The 25,901-nt window shown below is 42.1% G+C and overlaps 1 long non-coding RNA gene across 1 annotated transcript; it reads right to left on the bottom strand.

The window, feature by feature from the left end:
- Positions 1–397: 397 nt before the first annotated feature.
- Positions 398–25,862, bottom strand: LOC144327235 (uncharacterized). The gene is made up of 3 exons (XR_013392179.1): positions 25,337–25,862; positions 5,153–5,265; positions 398–596 (listed from the first exon to the last, which is right to left on the bottom strand). It is a non-coding gene; the product is annotated as an uncharacterized LOC144327235 (long non-coding RNA).
- Between the last annotated feature and the right edge of the window lie 39 nt (positions 25,863–25,901).

The raw sequence follows: 25,901 nt of genomic DNA, 5'->3' as shown, positions 1-25,901 counted from the left end.
TTAAGCAGTTTCTGGCAGACGCAATATTGCATACTGAATAATTTTGAAGGTTTCTTATCTAGTTCAAAGGATCGGGCCAGGTGTGTTGTGGCTTCAAGATAAAAGCAGCAGCCAAAGAGTCTCTAATTTTCAGTAATATCTCTTCCTGTGGCACTTAAGGCCACAAGAACATTGTTGGTCAGTCATCGCTTATCACTGGCCGTGCTGGCTTGGGCTAACTGGAGCTCATCAACTTCTGGAGGGCCACCAGTTCTCTAGACCTGTGTCATATACTCTGTGAGCACTTGGGAAACCGCAGCTGGCAAAGCACGTTAGCCCTAGTGATGAAGCACTGAGGTAAACTGTTATGCACATGGGCGAATTAAACACAAATGCAAGCAGAAGGTAGGTGCTACTCATTTTTTAATTAATCAATTGAAACTGAAATAAGGACACAGCAAATGACACTGTGTATGCCAGGAGCTAAATTGCAAGCGGGGTGTGGTGTGGTATCCTAAACCGTTCAAGACCTGAAACTTAGAGGAGGTAATTCTGTAGAAACTTACAGTTCATGCTGCTCTCCTTTATCAGGGAAGCCTTGAGCGGTTGCAGTTAACCTAGACAGAAATGGGGCAGAAAGTAATATAGTTATACACAGTTCAGACCTAGCAAGAGGGAAAGTCAGCTAGCTTATAACAACTGTAGGATTAGCTTTTTCCATGTCACTGTAAATTCAGCTTAGGTTTTAAGTTCAAGTAAGTGTATGGAGTTTCAAGAACCGAGGCAGAGTGGTGACATGTGAAGGCATTACTAACAAAAGTTAACAAGTAATTTCATCCATCTACAGTTGGATGGAAAAGTGAAAATGCTAATAAAAGGTAAAGGTACCCCTGCCCGTACGGGCCAGTCGTGTCCGACTCTGGGGTTGCGCGCCCATCTCGCTTAAGAGGCCGGGAGCCAGCGCAGACACTTCCGGGTCACGTGGCCAGCGTGACAAGCTGCATCTGGCGAGCCAGCGCAGCACACAGAAACGCCGTTTACCTTCCCGCTAGTAAGCGGTCCCTATTTATCTACTTGCAACCGGGGGTGCTTTCGAACTGCTAGGTTGGCAAGCGCTGGGACCGAGCAACGGGAGCGCACCCCGCCGTGGGGATTCGAACCGCTGACCTGACGATTAGCAAGTCCTAGGCGCTGAGGTTTTACAAAATATGTGTTGCCCTAAGATCAGCTGCTATATCCAAACATGGGAAAGTCGCCAATATAATTCCAATTTTTAAAAGGCAATCCTGGAAGTAGCAGGCCTTTTGTTCCATGTAAATTGGTGGGAAACATTATTTAATACATATTTAGAAGAACAAGTATTGCTGAAGAAGAGCCAGCATGGCTTCTACAAGAGCATGCTCTATCTGTATAACCTTTTGAGAGAGTCTTAATAAGCATGTCCTAGTGGTGAGTCTGTAGACACTGCCTACTCAGACTTTCACAAAGCTTTCAGTGAAGATCCTCTCCAAAAGTATCTGGGTCATGTCCCATCATCCCTGGCCCCTGGCCCCTGGCCATGGGCTAATGGGAGCTGGAACCCAATGGCATCCACTGAGACACATATTTGACAAGCTCAATATAAAATGACAGCCTATTAAGGATCACAGATGACAGTCTATTAAGGATCAATAATGAATTTAAGAATAAATGGACAGAAGAAAATAGAGTAAGACTAAATAGACTGTTCTCACAATTATATAAAAAGTGGAGTCCCCAAAGATCTGTAATGACTCGTCTGCTTTTTAACTTGTTCAAAAATGACCTAGAGTTATGGGTGAACAGTGTGGAGGCCAAGTTTGCTGATGACATCAAATTATTTAGGTTACTAAAAACAAAAAAGCATCATTAATAACTCCAAAACATTCTCTCCAAACTGAGTTAAAAAACAAATGTGTGTTAATGTGAATAAAAATAGTGTACACTGGGGCAAAAAAGCCAAACTTCTCATTTATACTGATGGATTCTAAGCTAGCACTAGCTATACAGGAAGGAAATATTGAATTCTGATGGATAGCTCAATGAAAATGGTGACCCAGTATGCAACAGCAGTGGAAGGCGTGGATTCATTAGTAAAAGGTATTTAAAAACCCTGCCAATATCATCATGCCTTCATAATGCCCATTTGGAATGCCAGTTAGAATTCTAGCCTCTGCATCTGAAAAGGGGTATTGTAGAACTGGGGCGAGTGCAGAAAAAGGGAAATCAAAATGATCAGGAGACTTATATGCCAAGGTTACAGTGTTTGGGTCTTTTAAGTTTAAGGGGGGGGGGGACAAGTTTGGAACGACATGCTAGAGATTTATAAAATTGTGCATGATATAGAGAAAGTACATAGAAGTGTTTCTGCCTCTCGTGATACTAGAACCTGGGGTGATCCAATGAAACTGAATGGTAGGATATTCAACACAGACAACAGGAAAAGCCAAGTACTTCACAAAGCATATACAGAATTCACTTTTACAAGGTGTGGTGATGGCCACCAACCCAGAAATATTTAAAAGATTAGACAATTCCTAGAGAATAAGGCTATCAGTTGCTACTAGTAATGTTCTGTCTCCAGGATCAGGGGAAACATGCCTCTTAATAGCCTCTAGGAAACAACCAGAAGGTTGATGGTTCAAGCCCACCCAAGGACAATAGTGGGCAGGATTCCTGCAATGCAGAGGGGTGGACCAGATGACTCTTGGGGGTTCCTTCTGTTGGGAATCTGAATACGTGCAGCTACTCACACAGAGTCAATTAAGGTTTGGCAGACAGCCAAAAGGTCATGTGAAGGAGTAAGTCTGCCTGGTGATACAGAGGCATGGAGACAGCTCCATGGTTGGTCAAGCTCTCTCACGGGAATAATGATTAATGGCCTACTAACTAGTACGAGTGTCAGTGTAGGAGCTGGAGGTTGAGAGTTGTGAGTCGTGTATGACAGAGTCAGTTAAAGATCCGTGTTCTGTTCTGTTCCTGTAAATAGTCCACTGTATATAATAAACACCTAACTACAAGTTCCTAGTTCCTGCTTTGTCTATCCTGTCTGCAGCCAAGTCAATTGCTTCCGTGGATTCTGCGTTTACTCTGCTAGGTCTGGCTAAGGTCCTGCAACTAGTCAGAAAGTTGCGAAATACCAAATAGGTTTTGCCAATACCTTCCAACTCTACCATTCTATGAATAGAGCGGAGCTACTGCGCTCATGTCTTGCTTATTTGCTTCCCACAGGCAACTGATTGGCTGCTGTGGGGAAACAGGATGCAGGACTAGATCCAGGTTTGGTTTGATCCAGCAGGGATCTTTTGTTCTTAATGTTTCTAGGGGGCAGAGAAAGACAAGAGGCTTTTATCACTAATTGTTAGAGCTAACTGTTTAAGTGTGGTTGCTTAAGGTATTGCAACATGTAAAAAGCTTGTTCAAGCAAAGTGTTGGTTTTTAAAACATCTTCCTTATATAGCTACAGCCCCCACACAGCCATCGTTCATTGTTCACTGAAGCCAAAAACGTGCTACCATACATTTCAAATGCAGGTTAGTAATTGTCTAGGAATTTCCATGACATAATTGGAAATTGGGACAAAGGATACTTGCCAAGCATTTTAATTATTAAAAGTTAATACAGGGGATATGTCACTCAATACTCATGGTTTTATGGATGTTAGGAGTGAAGTAGCCTCAGCTCAAGGAATGTGGAGAGATGCGGCACAGTGGTTTTGACTGACACAGAAATTTGCTTAGTGCACTTTCTTCTATGGAGGCATGTTTCTCTGCATACGGTAGTTTGCAAAGGCCTTTAGTAGGACACCCTAAGTAGAAGTGGCAAGACAAGCTCTAGATTTTAGGCAATTACTACCCTGACAGGGACAATATAGGCATGTCCCTCTGCCAAGCTTTTATGAAGTAATAAGGGTGCAAGTCCCTCTGAGATGCATGTTCATCGTGTCTTGATTGGGTTAGCACAAAATCCACCCGTATGTTCAAGCCATCACACACACTTTCTCAGTAACCTTAAAATATAACCTGTAAAAGCTGCCTGTATTAACCACGAATTGCAATTGAGGGGGTGTAGATGAGGTTCTGCTTAAGGCGCCCTACAGATTTCATGGGAAAGGCAGAATTTGAACCTGAGTTCTGCTTCACTGCACAATCTCTTAGGTCAGTCATATCAGGAAAATAAAGCCTGGTTTTCATGGGACTGCAACATGCAGGGAGAGGAAGTTTATTTGTTCCCTCCCTAGCTGTAGTCCTAAAAAATAAAAACTCCATGCATTTATAGTTAGCCCTTGAAAAGAGCTCCCATTGCACTAATGAGAACTTTTCCCCTAAGGCTAACTGCAGCCTGGAGGAGGGGATTTTTGTCAGTACTGTGTCTGGGAAGGTTTAAAACTCCTATGTGCCATGTAGCCATGATTAAAATGCTCACCTGCATCTAGAAGGGGTTCTCCCCCCTCCCCATTTTAAACCCTGTTGTGTATGCTAGCCACACAATGTGTTACTTTGCCTCTGGCTTCTGTGTTATAGCGAGCTAAGGAATGCATTTGGTTTTTTACAAGATCTTTGCATCCCCATAATCAGCTGACTAAACAGGGATGCTATGAGAGAGGAGTGCAGCAATAATCATACTACAGGTCTGAAGAGCTGCAGGTACCAGAATAACTGCATTCAACCAAGCCCTGAACTTTTCACCCCGTAAACTCTGTGGCAGACACTGTCACTCAAGTCAATCTCTTATACACGGTAATTGAACTGTTAAATTATTACATAGTCATGTCTAGATGGATGTTGCCCATTACAAATTAATCATGTCTGGTGTAGAAGATGGGATCTGGCTAGGTTTACATGATTAATTTATCATACATTTATATTCTTATGGCCATATCCAGCACTCTTAATTCCAATTTGCTAGTTGTAGCCATTTCTGATTATTTAAACACAACCACTCACAAATGCACAAAATGCGTATTAGCCTACAGTTTTAATTTGCCATCCTTCCTTTTCTTCCTACCATGGCTTTCATTCTCAAAGTTTTTTAGTTTCAGTTAGCATCTCAATATCTCAACTGTGGTGACATGTCATCGCTTCAAGATGTGAGTTTAAGATAAAAGTTCTGAGCTTTAAAAGCAGTTCCTACAGAAATACCATTTAATTCTTACCTGTTTCTAGCTGAGACAGGAAGGTAAAAGTTAACAGCCAAAACACATCAGTTTGTGAAATCTTGGTTTTTATGGGATGAATGCTGCCATTCTTTTTTTCCTCATCTGATTTTCTGAAAAGTGACAAATTAAGATAGTTACACAATGATGCACCATCTCTCAGGTCGTAGTGACTTAGTTGCTCTTCCAAGCAGAATGTGTACACAAGATAAAGTAGATTCGGGGGGGGGGGGGGGACTAGCTTTATACATGCCTCTATCATAGTCCTTAGTTCGTTTCCCACCCCCACCATTGTGGTATTTTGCCATGCATGGAGTTGCATTTGTGAAGCGCTACCATAATAACATGTTTCAGTATTCCATCTCTGAAAAAAACTGTAAAGCATACAGTGGTACCTCAGGTTAAGTACTTAATTCGTTCTGGAGGTCCGTACTTAACCTGAAACTGTTCTTAACCTGAAGCACCACTTTAGCTAATGGGGCCTCCCGCTGCCACCGCTGCACCGCCAGAGCACAATTTCTGTTCTCATTCTGAAGCAAAGTTATTAACCTGAAGCACTATTTCTGGGTTAGCGGAGTCTGTAACCTGAAACGTATGTAACCTGAAGCGTATGTAACTCGAGGTACCACTGTATTTGACATTATTCTGAAGGTGGCTGCTTTGCCTCTGTGTAGAGCTTTCCTGGGAAAGCTTCCTTGATTGACCAACATTTCGGTTTCCCATCTTGGAAACCCTACCCATGAATAAGGCAGCCAGACTAAGGCTGGTTGGGAAATGTGTGTCAGGTATTATTCACCATCAAGGAGGCCAGACTTATCTTGTGCTTGGTCCCTTGGCCCTTTGAAACTGGATGCCTGGAGAGGTTTTTATGTGTGTCACATGAAACATGAAATCTAGGCCGGTGAAGAAAAATATTGTTTAAATGCTTAATGAAAACAAAACTTAAGTCAGAACCAAAGATATATTAAAAAGTATATTTTCACATTACTTTTTCTTTAATGAACATGCATGCTTCATTTTGTACTAATGGCAAAGCTCCAAGTAACAGACATGTCCAGAAAGAAATATGTTGTTTTTTAAGTACTTAAATGAATGGGACATTTATTTTGTTTCTCTTTCTAAATCTTCTTAATTTATGTTCGTCTTCTGAAAGAGAAAACAAACAGCCTGATCTGGATTTCTGAACTGAATAAATTGAAAGAGACAAAATCCTTGGGTTGTTAGCTTATGCTTTTATCATAAATTATATTAACTAGATTTATATTCCAGTCCTCCAGGGTTTAAAATAATTGTCATGTTATGGTAGCAGTCAAGGACATGAACATCGTGATGGCAATAGTCAAAACTTCTTTCTTTAATCAGTATTATATAAATAAATGAGATTTTCCCCTATTCGTTTTCGTTAGTTGCAGCATTTTAGTTTTCCACATTCTCCAGAATTAACAAATCCTTAAATGCTATCCTGGTTCCCAAGAAAAATGTAGGGTTGTACATCTCTAGATAATTAGTTATGAATTAAAACAAAGCATGTCACAAAGCATTCATTGTTATGTGAAGAGGTACTTCCCCTTGTCTGGGACATTATGATCCTCCATCTGGCCCTGAACCTCATCACCTCATAAAGATCTGCTCTTATTTATCAATATGTGCACAAAATATTAATTTCACTTGGGAAGTCCATTTTTTTAATTCTCCTAAAAGAAAAGCAATGATGTCTAAGATCAGATGTCCCAACCCAGCTAGGGGCCACACACACACTGCACCTTACCCCAATCCAACAGTCAGGGGTTCACATTCTTAGCTGGTTTTTTGTTATTTTAAAATCCCCCTATCGCTACTGATGAACTGCTTAGGTAGGTAAGCAAAAATTAGACACAATCTTCAGCTCTTTCCATGGCAAGCAGATGATTAGGGCAGTCTCAGTTTCTGTTACCTGGCCACTATGAGCACACTTTCTGGGCTACTGGGTATAGGGCCAGGGTGCGGTGCAGCCCAACAGAACGCCAAACAACCCCTAAGATTCCTCAGTGCACAATGAAAGAAATGAATGCATCCACAGCTAAGGTTAAAAATTACTCTCAAGGCAACACTGGCAGGAAGCTAAGCCAATCAAACACAACCTTTGGTATTGCAGGGCCAATGAAACCAGCAACAGGGCAGGTTGAGAAGGCTTGCTGCTCCGGTATTCTCATTGACCCCACAACCCTAAAGCTGGTACCTGAATGGTAGAATTCACTGCTACTTTCGCCCCTGGCTCTAGCAATATTTAAAATTAAAATGCTAGGCAGCTGAAGCCTCAACGGAGCTTGCTAGGACAGCAATTTGCAGAGAGTGTGGGCTAGCAGACTTGCCAACTTGCCTGCCTGCAAGACGGAGAGGAGGAGGGAGGGAGAAAAGTGTGGTTGCTGTCACTCTTCATTAGCTTTGAGGTAACACTTGCAACATTAAAATGTTAGCTTGGACATTCCTTAGGGTGCCAATCTATCCTGTATGTAACATCTACATGAAACCGCTGAGCGGGGTCATCCAAAGTTTTAGAGCACATTGTCAGAAATATGCTTCTCCTTTACATCTTCCAGAGTGGCAGTAGATGTGCTGGACCTTTGTCTTGCCTCGGAAATCAATTGGATGAGAGCCAACAAACTGAAGCTCAATCCAGATAAGACTGAGGCACTATTAGTGGGTGGTTCCCTAGACCAGATGGGTGGGAGGTTGCCTGCTCTTGATGGGGTTACACTCCCTCTGAAGGAGCAGGTACACAGCTTGGGGGTACTTCTGGGTCTTGCTATCATTTGAGGCTCAGGTGGCCTCAGTGGTGCAGAGTGCCTTCTATCAGCTTTGGCTGGTGGCCCAGCTGCGCCACATCTGGGCAGGGATAGTCTAATTTCTGTCGTCTATGCTCTGACAACCTCTGAGTTAGATTACTGCAACACGTTATATGTGGGGCTGCCTCTGAAGACAGTTCAGAAACTTCACGTTGTGCAGAATTCAGCAGCCAAGTTGCTCACTGGGGCAAGATGGTTTGAGCATATAATGCCAACCCTGGTCCAACTGCACTGGCTACCAATTAGTTTCCAATTCAAAGTGCTGGTTTTGACCTATAAAGCCTTAATTGGCTCAGGATTGCACCTCAAGGACCACTTCTCCCCATATGAACAGACCCGGACCCTGCAATCATTATCTGAGGCCCATCTTTGTGTGCCGCCCCCATGGGAGGGGTAAAAGGCGGCAACACAAGAAACAGGGCTTTTTGCAGTGGTATTTTGTATTTTTATATTGTGAACCACGCTGTGATCTTTGGATGAAGGGCAGTATACAAATATAATAACAACAGCCACAACAACAACAACAACAACAACAACAACAACACCTCTTTCTCCAGGGTAGAGTCTATCTCTGAAGGATTGATATTGCTATCTTTGTAAGATGGAAGGCGCAACTCAGTTGTTCACTTATCTCAGGGGTGAGACTCTTGTGGCTCTCCAGATGTTGGTTGGAATCCCAAAGCCCTTTAACCCAGCCAAAATGAGCAACGGGGTCAGGCAACTTCGGGAGGAGAATATATTTTCCATACCTGCTCCCAGAGAGGGGTTCACCAATGGGTTTCAGCTTAGCTTCCCCTTCAAAACAGATGCATTTCCCAAAGTTTTGATGTGCTGAATTCTAGCTTGCTATACAACCACTTCTAAAAATGGCTAAAGGGACTCTTCTCCACAAACAGAGCATGTCTCTGTCTTGGGTTGTTGCTGCTGCTGCTGCTGCTGCAGCTCTGCCTTACAGGGATTTATTTGCTACATTAAAGAAAACAGGTACATCCAAATCTCAAAGCAACGGTGAGGAGAAGGTGCACTTGGCCTGGCAGGCTCATCAAGCAGTGATGTGGTTACCTCATGTTTTTAGGAGCTAGTAGGCAGGCTTCTGGGACGAGCTTGCTAGGGAAAGAGAAAATAAGATAGGAGAACTGAGAGCATGAGGGCATTGTGGGAAAAGTGGTGCATTAGTGGCAAGGAAATAAAGCATGGATGAGCAGATAGGTAAGCACTGGGAAGTGGGTGGTCACCTTGACCAGCCCCCCTCAAACCTGACAATACCTCTTGCTCAAATGGGTTTGCCTTATGTTATGAAGAGCTGCTGTTTGAGAAAGACAAGCCCAAGTCTTTAGGGCATTAATTAAATTGTTCTTTTGTATTGGCTGAAGCAGCCTGAAGAGCTTGCCATGAGCTTAGGAAAGAGGGAGAAGAAGAAAAAGCTTGCTTAAATCTACTACAAGTTTGAAAGGACACAGGATTGTTACACACACACACACACACCACTCCCTCAATTAGGTTGTAAAGCCTCTCTTCATTTTAAAACATCCTTCACGTATCTTATATTAAAATAGGTTATTTCTTGAATTAATTAAAGGGGAGAAGCGGGGTGAATTTATAAAGAACAGAGCACATTTAAGTGACCAACTACGTCCAAGCACCTTTTATCCTTACAGTAAAGCAATTAATCACCACAAACTCATTTTGTCTAAAAGCAGTAGCAATAGATTGTTCCATTTAAATCACTTTATTGTCCAGTCTGATGTCAGATCACCTAAATAGACATGCTTATAAATTCCTTGTATGGGAACACTGTATGTTTTGAAGGTTAGTTAGGATGGGAATGTTTTGTGCCAGTTGCTGGCAAGAGCTACATGCTTTAATTTCTGCAAAAATTATATTTCCAAGGTTTATCAAGATGGGTGGCGCACATATGAGAGTCTGAATGGGAAAAGTCACAACCTAAGACCTGGAACGAGATGCACTCTTTATTATTATTATTATTATTAATAATAATAATAATAATAATAATAACAACAACAACAACAAAACTCTGTTTCAATCTAAGAGCAAAAATCCACTCCTTTCTGCTCCTGCTCAAGCCTACTGAATGAGCAGTTAATGGGAAATCAAACATTTGGTGAGATCATGACAAAGTTTAAAGGTTTGAAGCAGAAGAAAAGCAGTTGCAAATTATACTTACATACTAGCAAAGACTAGATCTCATCTGAGTCGTTTTACATTAGGTACTGGGCAACCTGTGGCCCTTCACATGTTGTTAGACTCTAACTCCTATCAGTCCTGGCCAATGTAGCCCATGGTTAGGAATGATGGGAGTTGTAGTCAAATAACATCTGAAGGGCTACAGGTCCCGATACCCTAAGCAGCACCAAAGACAGATGGGACGAAGAGGGTTAATGCTCTAGAGTTCAGTCACACCCGGTGGCACTTTTGGATGGCCTCAAGATGTGCCTGCAAAAAACAAAGAAATCTTCACTCTTGACTAATGTTCTACTGGGCTACTTAATAGTATTGCTGGGGTTGTCAGTAAACTTTTATTCTGTGATTATAAAAAACAAATAAGCCTTTACGATGAGAATTTTTTTGGGGGGAGGGGTCGTTCCTAGAGATATCATTCAGACCAAACCCCCTCCCATCACAGAGTAACTGCAATAAATCAATTTTTAGAGAAAGTTGCAGCAGTCCTGTACTGTTTGAAATGTTTTTCTTTCTTCTATTTTGATTAACAATTGCATCTGCAAGCTTTTGTTCTTGATGGTGACAAAAAGTGACAGGCTTCACATGAAGCCCCATCACTATTTACTACAGCAGTAGAAATCTGGCAAATTATTTTAAAGCAAATAAACACAGCTGTAGGAAACATTTCCCTAGTTTCTTCTACATTCTACAAGCTGGAACTATTTTTTATTCACTCCCCCTCTCCGAATCTCATTTTAAACATTTTTCTGTCAAATGCACTGAAGTTCAGCCAGGGAAAAACATAAAACCAGTCTGGAGAAAAATTGTATAAATTTGCATCTGCAGAGAAAGACTGCAGACAAGCTGGAATGGATTCAGGAGAGTGTCACAAGAGGAACAGGTCTCCAAGGCAAGTTGTGTCAAGACAAGCTGAAGGAACTGGGTCTGTTTACCCTGGAGAAAAGAAGATTAAAGGAGGCATATGCTGGCAGTTTTCACAGATCTAAATGGATCTCAAAAAAGAAGAGAGAAGGAAGTGGTACAAATTGCTAATTGCAGCCACTCAGGATAGGACAAAAAGCAAAAAACCTACGAAAATTAAACTACAGGAAGATAGGTTAATCATCAAGACAAAAACATTGTTTCTGTAAGCAGTTCAGCAATGGAGTCAACTGCTTAAGCAAATCATGGGGTCACCTTTCCTAGAGATTTCAGTGGAAAAGCTGAACTGGCAACTATTGGTGATGTTCAGACGTATTAGGTGGAATTCAATGAACAAACATTCCCATCTGTCCAGCTTGCCAGAGAGAACAATTCCCCCCTCCACTCATTTGCTGGTTCTGGGGTTCTCCCGATCCCAGCAAGCCAATTTCAGGGGTGCACAGGGAGGAAAGTTGCATTGCACAAGCAGAAATCCTTCCCCAGTTCTTCCACTGACAGAATCTGGCCCAGAACACTGGTGGTGGTGTTCTGCATGGTCTACTATCGAAGTCACTCATGCAGAGTTATTCAGATGTTCCCCATTTTGAAATTTGCAGGTGTTAAGAATTCCAAAGTACAGTTCTGTCACATTGCCTCTTATGGGTCATTCTCCCTTACTATTCAGTTTCTCTTTATAGGTGGATATTTTCTGAAAGGCAGGGCAGTAAATAATCTAAATAAACATATGTAACTCATGGAGACCAGGTAGGCCCAGTAGACTGGGTCTCTGGAAAAAAATGTATTCCAGGCCTACTCCTCTATTGGTTCCCAAGTGGGTAGACCTGCTGTCCACCTATGGTTGGACATGGCATCCAGATAATGTCTTTCCACTCATTGCTGGAACCCTTCCTTCTTCCTCTGGCTCCTTTTACCTCCTCCAGCCCTTAATTAATAGCAATGCTGCTACGATCATCTTCACAGCCTTCTGACTGCGCTTTCTAGGTTAACAACACTGAACTACACTTTGGGATTGTCATACACTGCCTTCCCCCTTCCTTCAGGAAAAAAAAACACACCTGGTTACTTTGAAGGACTCATGTAAGTACCTACAGAGTCTCAGCTGCATTCCTGCAATATAGGTACAATGGTGGACTTTACCTGCACTGACGTTTTTTAAATGTAATTTTTAAAATGTTTGCAAAATCAGAAGAAAACCACACAGAGAGAATATGTTAGAAAGATAACAATGCATTGAATGAAGCGGATAAGAGAAAAGTTTTTCTCCCTGTCTCATAATACTAGAACTAGATGGAGCGACTCCCCTAAGAAAAAGGGTTGCAACATTTAGGACTTTTAAGTTTAGAAAAAAAGCTGACTAACAGGCAACATGACAGAAGTTTCAGGACAGATAAAAAGCAAGTACTTCTCCATGCAGCACACAGTTAAACTAAGAAACTCTCTTGCACAAGAGGCCACCAACTTAGATGGCTTTAAAAGACGACTGGACAAATTCATGGAGGAGAAAGCGATCAATGGCTGCTAGTCATGATGGCTATACTCTGCCTCCACAACCGAAGGCAGTAATGCGTCTGAATACCAGCGTCTGGAGACCACTAGAGGGGAGAGTGCTCTTTGGCTTGAATCCTGCTTGAGGGTTTCCCACAGACATCTAGTTGGCCACTCTGAGAACAGATGCTGGACTATAAGGACCATTGGCCTGATCCAGCAGGCTCTTATGTTCCTACATTCTTATCTGCTTTCCTAAATGCCAGTCATTGCTATGACTTCACTAGCTAAAGACACTGAAATATGGGTACAGCCTTGTTCTCACTAGGTAAGGACACCACTGTTCTACCAGGAGATGTAACTAAAAGTCTTCCTCCCAAGATCAGGTAGAGAGTAGAAGTGTTTGAAATTTGAAGCTGGCTGGCAAGAAGCAGCGTCGAGGTGTAGTTACATCTGGGGGACCGTTAATGCCTGCTTTCTTTCCACTTAGTAGATTCTCCTCAGAAAGGTAAATACGAAAAAACTTTCTCTGGAGATTAGAGCTTCTCTGGAAAGCATCCTTAATTTTTTAGCAACTTTCTGATGAATAGTTTTTTTAAGAAGAGCTTCTGAAAAGTAGTAGAGTTTTAGATGAAGTCATGGCAATATAGATTTTTTTTCAAGGGCATATACTTTACTAATCTATTTCTCCACATTAAGTGGGAGGGGAGGGAAACACTGCAATATTAGCTGAGGGAGAAATAACATTAGCTTTATTTAAAGTTCAATCTAATTTTACCTCATTTTGTTCTCAAACCCATGAAGCTTACAGATGTTTGGAATTCACTCACGCCCAAAGAAATTATGCAATCTATTTGTGTAAGTATCTAAGGATTAATATTTGTAGGCACTGATCCTTTTTGCGTGAGTCAAGCTAGTACAGTCAAGAGAATTCGCCAATCTCTTTTTATTTGCTGGTGAAATGTAAGTATAATTAAAGACGGAAGGTTCCAGAAGGTGGACATCTTGTTCAAACAACTTTCAAACACCCTACCACAGCTTAGAAGTTTTGATAATACTCAGCACAGGTTTTTTTTACATTGTATTAACTGCCAAGCAGCCAGGCATTGCAAGAGCAAGCCCACTCCAAATTCATTTCCTTTGCTTGTTATTGCCCTTCCCAGGGAGAGGCAGGAAATACAAAAGGTACCTTCATGATGCAAAAAACTAGACTGAAGAAAATACAGCCCTCCATGGGAGTCAAATAATAGTATTGTTCTTATGATACGACTCTGGCCCCCTCCTCTGCTGCTTCTTTGGTTGCTTCTCAGTGAGCATCAAAGGAAAGAAAAGGGATGCCAAGCAAACCCCCCAGGAGGACTTCTTCATAGGTCTTTCCTCTTGACCAGGCTACAATGAAGGCTCTGAGGGCTATCTTCAAGTGCTACTTGGTAAAGGAACAGAAGAAGATGGGCAAATGAGTATCACACTTGTGATGCAGAAAACCACCTACAGCATAAAAAGCTGGCACAAGACGAGTGGGGAAGAGTTCCATGGCCATGGAACCACGATACAGTACTTCTTCTCCCTTGTGCCCCACACCTGACTGACCTAGTGGGTGAGCAAACTAGGAGAACCATCAAAACAGATCTTAAGAGTGCAGGAAATAGGGGTACAGGCAGTCTAGTTAAAAAAGCTTGAACTCAATCCATTTGGGTTTTACAAGTTCAAAACCAGCACTTTGAACTAGTTCTGGAAACACGCCAATAACCAGTGCAGCTGTTATAATAAATGTGTTGCATATGTTAACCACCTCACCTCCAACAGAACTTTGGCAGTTGCATTCTATACAGAACTTTAGTATAACAACATCTGGAGGGCCACAGACTCCCCATTTCTGGTTAAGCCATCTTGCCTTGGGTTTACTATCATATTTCTGTGAAGAGGATGATCACTGTGGGTTGGTCTTAACACAATCCCTGGCCAGAGCCTTGGAACTGACATAAAGTGTTAGAAATGGAGATATGAAAACTAGGAGCTAAATGGCACCTTAAACCTAGTTATGGGAGCAACAATGGAATGTCTAGGCGTGCTTTTTAAAATAACTCTTCTCCAGTCTTCAGAGAGTAGCTGAAAGTGGGGAGGCAGGAAAAGGTCCTCCTTTCCTTCCACTCTGCAGTTTTAATCTGAAATCTTTGGCGCAGTACTGCGTCCAGAGCTCAGATACTGCTCGCACTAATGAAATTCTCTGTCGCAATATGCGCCTAGAACAATGGGAGTTTCGAACACTGGCCACAAACCTTAGGAGTGACATTTTAATGCAGTGCACTTTTGGATGCAGATTCTACACAGAAAAGACCTTGAATATAGTCCTTCTATGATACCTGCAGAGTAGTAAACCATGTCCCCACATTTCAAACACTTGTCATTAAATTTTCTTTCTGTATGCAAAAAATGTACACAAAGTGTCTGGAACAAAAATGACCTCAAGAACTATATTGATTTTGCCATTAGGTTACAGATAATTTTCACATATTGGAGTAACAAACAAAAAATTTCCAAAATTAAAAGGTGATGTGTTTCCATGGGAGATAGTTGTTAGAGATTTGCTTCTTGATACAGGACCAATCTGGGATGTACTGAACTGGAAAAACTATATCTCACCTTCTCTCACCCCACACACTTAGGATGTTGTAACCTAGATTTGTATTTGTGTGTGAGAGAGAGAGAGAAAGAGAGAGAGAGAGAAGGAACAGTTGAGATAGGGACAGAATTCTGTGTTCTGTACATGCAGGAAAGTGTCTTCACAGAAAGCTTTCTGTCTCTAGAGATGTACTGTGTTGAATCAGATCTCTCTTAAGATCTGATGTGACTGTCTATTGGAGTGTTTTAAGCTCTGCATTCACTTACGCTCAACCTGTACATTGGTAAATAAATTCAAGTTTTACAAAAGGCCATAAACTGCCAGTGATCTCTTTCCCAATGAAACCAAACCAGGGCAAGTACTCTACTCACGTAACTTCTCACCAGGAAGAGGAGCAAACCTAACAGTATGAAGTGAGCCATATGGTAGCTCACAAGAAGAGCACTGGTGACTCAAAATTAAAGACATATCTAGTCCATAACCCCCTTTCCCACAGTGGCCAAACAGAAGCCTATGCTAAGACCACAAACAGAACTTCAGCATGACAGCCTTCTCCCACTGTTGTACCTCAGTGACTGATATCAGAGACACGGTGTCTCTGGTCTTGGAAGTAGCATTTGGCCATTGCTGGAAGCTTCATCCTCCATGAAGTTGAACTTGAAGAAATTCCACACATTCCTGTTGGAGTTTTTCCGTTCATTCCTCTTTGCTGCCTTCAACAAGGAGGAATTACTGATACAGAAATGTTATGTGCTTTGGAATGTGGAGCCAATCCAGTTTTATGAATTTGTGCTAGTGAAATGGATTGTGAAAGCTATTTATTTAGGAAGAGAGCCCTCGCCCCTCTGTCAAGAGTCCAAGCCCTTGGCAGGATCATTTCCTGGAGATGAAATGGCTCCTTTCCAGATTGTGCCTTGGCAGAGATTTGGGCTGTGCTTGGCCCTATGAGATTCCTCCTTACAGGGCATTATTTAATCAGTGAGTATAATGATAATGTAATTATTGTACTTAATGCCTCATATTTTATACTGATCATTTTCACAGATCATTGATAACAGTTTTATAGAGCTTTACATATTTGTTTTTACAAGCTGTTACACAAAACAGGCCTCTGGAATTACAGACCTTTGGATAAACACCCAAAGAATTCTGTAATAGACATTGGTTTTGATCTAGGGATCCTCACATACAGTAGCATGGAATCTGAATTTCAAGCATATCGGATTTTCGATAGTTAGAAGGAAGGTTCAAACAATTATGTACTCTTGCACATGAGCAGCTGTGCTCATTATCATGCACTGTGGATGCCCAGGACGGAGGTGAGAAATGTTACTTTAGCGGTCACCAATCTTTGGAATTTTGAAAGCACCACTCACTCTGATTGCTTCGCTCCCTCTCGCTACTTTTTCAACAACCTGGTGCCCTCCAGTTATTGTTGAACTACAACCAGCCAGCCATGCTGCTGAGAGTTGTACTACAACAGCATGTGTAGGGCATTCCAGGTTGGCAAAGGTTGGCTTAGCATGATGTCTGGATTAGCACTTGTGGCTTGTTTCTCTCTAAAGCACAATGTAAAGCCAATATACAATTGTACTACAGTCGGGTTGGGTTAAGGCAACCTCAAATTGCCCCAGGTTGAATTGGGTTGACCAGAACTGAGCTGCGACTGTCAAAAGGTGAGTGATCTGCATGGACCTCCTTCTCACCCCCTAACCAGATTTAATTAGGGTTGGTGACACAAAGAGAGAGACACACAGGAAAACTGCATGATTCATATTTGCATTTTACATGTAACTTAAGCACACAATCCTAAGAATGTTTATTCAGAAGTAAGCCTTACTTCTGGCGGGTGGCGCTGTAGGGACGTGGGTGGCGCTGTGGGTAAAACCTCAGCGCCTAGGACTTGCCGATCGCATGGTCGGCGGTTCGAATCCCCGCGGCGGGGTGCGCTCCCGTCATTCGGTCCCAGCGCCTGCCAACCTAGCAGTTCGAAAGCACCCCCAGGTGCAAGTAGATAAATAGGGACCGCTTACCAGCGGGAAGGTAAACGGCGTTCCGTGTGCTGCGCTGGCTCGCCAGATGCAGCTTGTCACGCTGGCCACGTGACCCGGAAGTGTCTGCGGACAGCGCTGGCTCCCAGCCTATAGAGTGAGATGAGCGCACAACCCTAGAATCTGGCAAGACTGGCCCGTACGGGCAGGGGTACCTTTACCTTTAAGCCTTAATTACTCCCTTGTAAGGGTGAGAGAAAACTGAAGATGGATAAATGACCATATCCAGAGCCCCTTCAGGACCACCACAATAGGATAGATTGGATGGTAGTACAGAATTTTCCCTTTTCTCTTCCTGGGATCTATGTTGCTGCCATTGATTCCAATACGTATGTCAGTTAGAGGCTATGGGAGAATATGGGAGGAATACTATGGTTCCATCCTGGTACACTGAATCAATGCCCTATTTAAAACTGGTTCAGAAGATTGTGAATGCAAAAGGCAGGGCAAGGAAAGCTACAACAGTGATGTCATGATTTATGGCAATCATTTCAACAATTTCAGAGAGCAATAAAGCAGAAATAGTATATATGCAATGAATAAATATACAGTCTTTTTGATAGCAGATCTTAGTTTTTAGTGCAGCCAGGGAACACACACTTTGGAATACTGGAACACTCTGTTGTTAAAGTAAACAAGGGACACATTTAGAACTAAGTTCATTTGTCAAGTTGACAGGGCTTGGAAGCTCCCTGCATGCAAAATGAAGGAGCATCTGGCTATCGAGAATATTTAAGTTCTTGCCTAGTTATCTCTTATTCTTTCATCTCCTAAAATGAGTGAAAGGTGTTAAGAAGCATCACTGCAGAAAACATAAACAGGTCCTCCAAACTCGGTTGAGGAGTCCACAGTTTTAGATGCAAGACGATGAAAATCAAACACCCTAATGCAGAAGATTAGGTTTGGTACCAGGGATGGGCAAAGTCCTCAAAGCTTACCCTCGTTCCAAGGAAACCAAATACTGGGTAAGCGCCTGGAACCCCTGGAATCTCACACTGCTTGGTGATTGGGGTGGTGTGCAACAATATTATAATTTCCTGTGGCATCAGTTTCTTACTCCCTGAACTGCCATGATGGCTAGTTGGAGAAGAAAACCAGGGTTGCTTTTAATTATCATTACGTTTATTGTTAAATCACTTTGGGAGGTTTCCTAGGAAGCAATTAATAAATGGAAATAAATACATGAATAAATCTGCAGGTGCTTTGACCAGCTGATGTCAAGCCTTGGGGGTTTGTAACGGTAAGTCAGGAAATGAGCCACCTTCCTACTTTCTGTCTCAGGTAGCAGGCTAGCCATCTCCTCTATATATACTTTGTGGGTCTCCTCCAATCTGCAGTTTCAGTAGTAGCCCCTATACTGATAGCCTCCTGCAGATTTAGCTGATCATCCAACTCTGAGGTGTCTCCCCTTTGCTTTTGTCTTTTTTTTTTTTTTTTTTACTAAACCTAATGAGGCTTTGACAAGTTAAGTGTCTCTGAAGAACTGATATAGATCTTCTTCCTGGCTCTATGACCTGCAACTTAAGATACATATGAGCTACCTAGATGTATTGTTACTACAGTGGTACCTCGGGTTAAGTACTTAATTCGTTCCGGAGGTCCGTTCTTAACCTGAAACTGTTCTTAACCTGAAACAGCACTTTAGCTAATGGGGCCTCCTGCTGCCGCCGCGCTGCCAGAGCACGATTTCTGTTCTCATCATGAAGCAAAGTTCTTAACCTGAGGTACTATTTCTGGGTTAGCGGAGTCTGTAACCTGAAGCGTCTGTAACCTGAAGCATATGTAACCCAAGGTACCCCTGTATTGGTCAACTATTCTTTGAAAAAATACTATATTAGCTACATTAATTTAAAATAGTTGTGCTGTGCAAGTATCACCATCTTTACTCCAAAACAAGTCTCCCTCTTCAGTAATACCTCTGTCCATAATAAGTGGGTTTGGAATCACAAGCTTAGTTCTGTTTAGAAATAGAATGATGCTGCTATTAGGGGCAATGTTGGAGACAAAATTAAGTAGTGTGGCTTAGTGCAAAAGTAGCTAGGGTGTGATGTGCTTAAGTTTCACAGAAGTCAAACCTAAGTATTATGGAGAAAGATTTGGATGGGACCTAGGGATGGGATCTATTTGGCAATTTTGGTTTCTCACTTTTCCCCATCTTCAGTTCAGTTCCCCGCATTTCCACATCAGTTTGTGAATTCTTTTTAAAGAAATTTCTCATGAAAATTCATCTGTATTTTAGTGCAAATTTCTCCTAATACACACAATTTGTATGCAATTTTTGCCAACGTACCAATTTTTGAAAAACATATATAATGCAAATTGTGTGTGTGTGTGTGTGTGTGTATGCTACTATTTGCAACTTTTATGTACACCAGTATACACATTACTTGACTGGAGAACTACGTTTCAAAATTCAGAGAAGTGTAAATTTCAAAGGATGACTGGCTGTGTTTTGGTTTGATTATTGATTTGGAAAGTGTACATTTGGTAGGTTCACCTTTAAATGTAAACTGAATTTAATTTCTTTCCCCATTCCTGGCAGCACCTCTTTTCTACCACATCAGAGCGATACAGCTCTAGATGCCACTGTTTTCCATTTAAAGTGAGAAATTGTTTTTGCAGAAAGAAACATAGTCTCTCTTCTCATTTCCATTGCTTAGTATTTTCACAAGTAATATATTAACAACCTGCGAATGAGATTTAAATAGAAATGACCCTTATTTTGTTTCAGAAACGAACAAATGGTGTTAGAGTACAATCTGTCCACATCACGGATGACAGAAAGTCATGACCTTTGCCTCCCTGTAAGATTCTGTTCAAATGTGGAAGCATGTCAAAAAATTACTGCATTCTAAAATTGGCTATTATACATTTTTTTAAAGAAATAATAGTGCACAATTTGTCCAAGAATGCAGTACACGACTGCCTCTTGGACAAAACACCAATAGCAATTAACATTAATAAAGAGTCATAGAGCTCAATATTAAAACAGCAAGCGATCCCAGCCAAGTTGTAATCATGTCTAATAGCAGAAAGGACATTCAGCTCTCCTCGTTTACCAAAGACCTTGACAACCTTTATGAAGGACTGTCTTGGAAAAGAGACGGTGACCTCCTTTGTGTTCAAGATTTTTTCTTTCCCCGCCCCCAATGAATATATGGCTCATTAGTCAATGTTATAAGACAGCCAACCTTGAGATGCACTCATTTAATATGGAGTCAAAACTGTCAACAGAAGGAGGCCCTTGACATCTTCCTGCCCTCCTCTGGTCCATCAAAAAGGGAAAATAAAGATTTAGATTGATTGATGGGGTTGGCTGAATGTCAATAAAGCTGGCTTCCTGCCAGTGATTATAATTTGTAGCCCTCATTCCTCAAGTAACTTGTGTTTCAGACAAGAAGTTGGCAGGAGACACAGGTCCTGATCCAAGGAGAACAAACCATATACACTAAAGCAGGCTTTCTTTGTCTATAGCTTGAAATCCAAGCTTGGGTCTTCACAAAACAGAAAAAGGTCACATTGCCAGGCGTGCTTTTGCATGAAATCTCTGGATTGCCAGAGAATGACAATCCATCAAGGACTTGCTCTTCAGCCAAAAGTTTTGAAATTCTCTGTGAAAGAGCTGCTAAATAACTAAAGACTGAAGATAAATAACAAGTGGTTCTGCCTCAGCCATCTTCATGATTTTAAGACAAATTTCATAATCCTAAAGGAAATAATCGATGTACCAATTTGAGCTGTCTTGTGCTTGTGCTTATGTAGCCAAAACCGGAGCACTGGTGCACAAAAGTACAGAAGACTCAAGGTAATGCTGAGGTACACACAAGTACAGGGGTGAAAATGTACAGTGCAAGGGTGAAAATGAAAATGGGAACTCCAAAATAATTCCATGCATAACTCCAAGGAATGTTGAGAGACTGGAGAGTGAGGGAATGACAACTGAGTGGGAAAGGGAAATAGAATAAAGAGGCTGGATATATGATCAATACACCCACACACCCTGGCAAACAGAGATAACAACACATTCTCAGGCAACTGGAATGTCTTTTTAAATCAGTCAGCAAGCCTTCTGCTATAGTATTCCATAGGCTCAAAATCAATGCATACTATCAATAACTGTACTTAAACCACAAATCAGCAATCCTGGATCACATCTTTGCAAATTGGTTATCACCTATGTTTATCTGAGGGAGACAGTTACCTTCAAGCATATTATGACTGGAAGACCTTACTATATCAAACAAAACATCACTTGCAGGTCCTGCAATGTAATTTACATCGCTGAGTGGAAATGTCTATGGTGACATGTTCAGTATGTGTGTAAAACGACAACTGATCTACACACGTATTTTAGGAAGCACAAATCTACAGTCTTAATGAAAAATTGGAACAATAACTTGCAAAGCAGTTCAATTCAGATGACCACCACTGAGTTGTCTCTGCAACAGAGATACCACCTGATTCAAAACCACTGGAAGTAAGAGAAAACTTATGGAGACCTAGTCTTGATACCTTACTACCATATGGCCTAAACCCTAGAACCAAAGATGTCCATGCAAGATAGTAACCTGCCTGCTTCGGTTGCAAACACAGAGATGTGCAAATCATTATGATTTATTTAATTTATAAATAATTTCCTTTGAAGCATCTCAAAGTGATGGCCCAATACATTAAAACATATAGAAAAGAATGCATACGGGGGGGGGGATTACAATAAAAGTTTAAAAATACATATATTTTTTAAAAGTTCAAATACAATACAGATAAAGATTGGAGCAAAAATCTCCACTTGTAAAGCTTATTGAAAGAGGAAAGTCTTCAACAGGCACATGCATATGTAAGCTATCAAGGGGCTCCAGTGGATGTAAGGGGAGTACTAAAACATGGAACCAGCACTAAGTATAGGTTAGGGATCTTTTAAAAGTACATTGAACAGTAAGTACTCTTGATTGTACTTGAATGACTACCTATTTTGATTTTTAAATTATCCCTTAAATTAGAATCTTCTTATTCCCTTCTCTTTAGGAGAGCCAGAGGCCACACTATTATTTTTATAGAGCAGGAAACCCATACATGCTCCAATGAAAGAGTATTCAGTTGGGCATTTCATTTAACTGTAAATGGTTTAATTAGAATATTCCATTACTTATCTTACTATTATTCATGCGGACTGATTCCCTATTATGCTGTTTATAAAAGCCTTATAAGCTACGTTTTGCACATAGTCACTATGTTGTGATTGGATGATATGCTTGTGACACATATTCCAAAAAGTTATTTTCCATATAAATCCTACAAAAGTTGGATTATCACCACCTACTTCCAAAGGGGTTGTCTGTTCAGCAGCAGAAGAAAAATTCTAGAGGTGCTTGTGAAATACATTCACTGGTGTGGCAGTATGATGTTAATGACTGGATATTATGAACTGCTTACAAAACAGAAATGCAGGACTGGCCCCAATGGTGTTTCAATGGTTCAGCAGAGTATTTTGATGTTGCTGTACCAGTATCAGACACCAGAAGGGAGCTCTGCCACATTAAATATCAATGAGTGAAAAGGCAGGTGGCAGAGGAGTAGTAGCACACAGGTGGGGTGGAGCTGCCCTTCCAACACTTCCCCCAATGCTGCTTAGCAGGACAGGGCTGAATGGTAGTCAGGTTGGGGCTGTGACGGTACACCAGTGAGAACACAAGATTGGCGGTGATCCTACTGATGCAATCACATGACCATGATCTCGCCACTGCCCTGTTATTTATTATTATTATTTAAATTTATATACCGCTCTATACCCTCAGGTCTCAGGGCGGTTCAACCGTTCCAACCATGTTCAAGTAAACAGCTGTCACACCACTGTCAGGAGGTTGGCTATGCCTCACCACACACACACACACACACACACACACACACACACACAGATACTGGAGTGGGGACACCACACTTATGGAAAAGCTCTTGAAACAACTGTGACAATTGTTTGGTGCAACTCTCACTGTGATAATTAGGCAAAACAAAAAAAATTCCTTGCAGTAGCACCTTAAAGACCAACTAAGTTAGTTCTTGGTATGAGCTTTCGTGTGCATGCACACTTCTTCAGATACCATGGTATCTGAAGAAGTGTGCATGCACACGAAAGCTCATACCAAGAACTAACTTAGTTGGTCTTTAAGGTGCTACTGCAAGGAATTTTTTTTGTTTTGACTATGGCAGACCAACACGGCTACCCATCTGTAACTGGAACTATGGAAGGCACCACATTGAGCCGCATGAAATGGAAGTCCATCAGGGTATCTGAAGAAGTGTGCATGCACACGAAAGCTCATACCAAGAACTAACTTAGTTGGTCTTTAAGGTGCTACTGCAAGGAATTTTTTTTGTTTTGACTATGGCAGACCAACACGGCTACCCATCTGTAACTGTGATAATTAGGGTACAACATCAAAACATGTCACGGTGCCATTAATACGCCATCCTATTTTCTCAACACCAGAATAAGGTTTATCTCCAGGTATAGTGTAAATGGCTCTGAAATCTTAGGACAGGCTGAAAAATGATTTTAGAAACAGAACGTGTTCGTCAGTACCAACTTTTCCCATGAGCAGCAGCAGAACTGCTGTGATGTGCACTTTTATTTCCCCATGTCTTTTGGATTGTTGTTTCAATTCTGTCAGGTTGCTTATTTACTTATTTAATGAATTATTTGTTTTAGCTTGCTATTGTTATATATATATTTGTGTGAAAGCCACTCTAATAATACCTGTTTAAGTATACTATCTTAATCAATTAAACTTTCTAGTCCTTGTGGCTGCAATAAGGAGTTTGGGTGGTGGAAGAGGAAATGCAGGAAAACCCTAGAACTGGAAACAAGACATTATAATCTGGTTGAGTTTCCAGTAAGGTGTTTACATGCATTGCTCTCCTAAGCCTTGTCCACATGAATGTTCTTGGAGTCATAACCTGCTCCTCTACTGTCCACTCTGCTCTGTTCTGTGGCTTTGATGTGTCTCCAATAAAAATAAGAGAACTGCACAGGGCTGACCCAATCATGAGAGGTAATGAGACCACTTAGATGGCTGGGTGGGAGATGGCGGGGGGGTGGGGGAGAGAGAAGTGGCAAATTGGCACACGCCTTGGCCCTTCACTCATATCACTATCGGCCACCAATGCTGCTGGTGCTGCCAGTGCCATCACCCACTGACTTGGTGAGGCAAGAAGTGCCCTTTCCACCTCTTCCCTCTGAGGAGGGACTCACTTGGCCCTTCCTCAGAGCAAAGCAATAACGAGGTGGTGGAGGGAGTACTGAATAAACCATTGGTGCCACTGCTAATATGGTGGTGGCCAAAAAAAAAAAGTCAACGAGAAGGAATGGGTGGGCAGGGGAGAAGATGACAGTGGTGCCACAAGGAGAACTGGAGAGAAGCAGAGCCACTAACCACCCCCAGCCACACAACTGCTTGCACTGCCCCAGTGACAATCTGGGAGAGCGATGGACTTTCTATTCCGTGGCTCTGGAGCTGCTACCAAAAAGCAAAGCAGCAACCCAACAGAATTACACACTTAAGTTCACTGATTGCAAAAAGGATAGGCATATTTTGATTGGATTGCGGACAGTGTGTATGAGAGGTGTGTGCTTCAACACCAGGCAAGGATGTCCTACCACCCTCTTCCTCTTTGCAAAGTGTTCATCCTTAGGAAGGGAAAGTGCCAAAGTTGCCTTATGCAGACTCCAAGAGCAAAACACTTGCCTCACCTGAACACATATTATTTAATTTCTACACACACACACACACACACACACACACACACACATATATACACATACACAGAGATACACACACACTACTTTTTTAAAAAAGTGGGGGAAAGAATCCTCTCAAAGCAGCAAATAAAAACCCATATTAAACACACCCTTCCGTCCAAGGCTGGTCCAATAAATAGCAAAGGACAAAATGCTGCCTCCCACTCTCTTTCCCCATATAGAAGCCAACTGGAGTAGCAGTTTAATTTTGATTTAGCACTGGGGAGGGGACACTTTATCCTGCCTTGAAGGAAGGCAGTCCGACTTAAAGAAGGAACCCACCTGCAGCTTAGTGCTCTAAAAGGCCTGTGTACAGCTCCTCATCCCTCAGCACCTCCTGCCGGAGAAGCCACCTTGCTCAGGCCAATGGTAGGGCCGACTCTGCCTACGTCCTCTTTGCTCCCCTCTACACTGGTAGGCAGACACAGATATTGGGAACTCACGAGAACTCAATTCCAGGACCTCTCAGGTGGGAGCCATTGCCAGTCTGAGAGAACAGGTGTTCATGGTGAGTTCTGGCACCTCCTTTTCTAGGAAAAAAACCAGGCACTGATTGCAGACACCTTGAACTCATACGCCTCTTAGTGAGAAAAACTAATGCAAGCACCTACAACTCGTGATGCAGCTATGGAGGAAGCCTCGCTTGCAATAAGCGGGTTTAGGGCTCTGGTCGAGTTGCCGCGCCAACATCCCTCGCGCGCGTCTACACGCTGCTTGGGAGTCTCCCCGCGCAACCAACACGTGCCAGCTCGAGCCGCACAGGGCTCCGCGTTCCTTTCCACGTGCGGCGTGCGCGCGCAACCCTTTCCCTCCCACCCATATCTCCCGGCCCTGGAAGAGGTTTTCC

Source organism: Podarcis muralis, chromosome 3, assembly GCF_964188315.1.
Source record: "Podarcis muralis chromosome 3, rPodMur119.hap1.1, whole genome shotgun sequence".
Taxonomy (NCBI): Eukaryota; Metazoa; Chordata; class Lepidosauria; order Squamata; family Lacertidae; genus Podarcis; species Podarcis muralis.
This window is presented reverse-complemented; position numbering and strand designations above follow the sequence as displayed.